Here is a 743-nt window from a genome sequence, read left to right as displayed (position 1 = left end):
AACTTCCGTCTCCTTTGAGGAGAGAGAAATCTGACAATTAGAAGGGTTAATTGACCTTCTATAGTTTCCAGTAGTATTGGCAGGGTCCAGGCTGAAACACAGACCTCTGGACTCTTCACTGTGTGCTGTTCCTATTATATAGTGGAGTGAAGTTGCTCAGTCATGTCCGACCCTTTGTGACCATGGACCGTAACCTACCAGGCTCCTCTGTCCATGGGATTTTCCAGGCAAGAATACTGGACTGGGTTGCCATTTCCTTCTCCAGGAGATCCCTAGCCAGGAATTGAACCCGGGTCTCCCGCATTGTAGGCAGATGCTTTACCATCTGAGCCACCAGGGAAGTCCTGTTTCTGTTATAACATCAAGAGAAAATAAAACTTGACGCAGGAAAAAGAAAGGAAAGGGAAAACAAGTTCAATTTCATAGGTTGTTAGAAATAGTAGGTTTATGTTAACAATATTTTTAAATGTAGTTAATTTAGTGAAACTTGGAATGGACTCCCTGCCTGGGGTGTAAGTGAGGAGGGAATGTCTTGATTAAAAAAAAAAAATCAGATATAAGGTAAAAATAAGATTTGTGGAATAATAAAGCTCTTGGAGGCGTAAATGATGCCATTGACTCTACAAGTTAGGTGGATTGGTTTTCATCTCTTACTGGAGATCCTTAGCCTACCTGCCCACATGCCATGAAATTGCCCATCCTCTCAGGCTTTGTGGGAATTTTCTGAGAGAAGGCACGTCCCA

At 42.5% G+C, this 743-nt stretch overlaps 1 non-coding gene across 1 annotated transcript; it reads right to left on the bottom strand.

Moving 5' to 3' along the window:
• Positions 1–268: 268 nt before the first annotated feature.
• Positions 269–340, bottom strand: TRNAC-ACA (transfer RNA cysteine (anticodon ACA)). The gene has a single exon. It is a non-coding gene; the product is annotated as a tRNA-Cys (tRNA).
• Positions 341–743: the final 403 nt, after the last annotated feature.

This window comes from Bos indicus, chromosome 11, assembly GCF_029378745.1.
Source record: "Bos indicus isolate NIAB-ARS_2022 breed Sahiwal x Tharparkar chromosome 11, NIAB-ARS_B.indTharparkar_mat_pri_1.0, whole genome shotgun sequence".
Taxonomy (NCBI): Eukaryota; Metazoa; Chordata; class Mammalia; order Artiodactyla; family Bovidae; genus Bos; species Bos indicus.
Note: the sequence above shows the minus strand (reverse complement) of the source record. Positions and strands in the feature narration are given on the sequence as shown.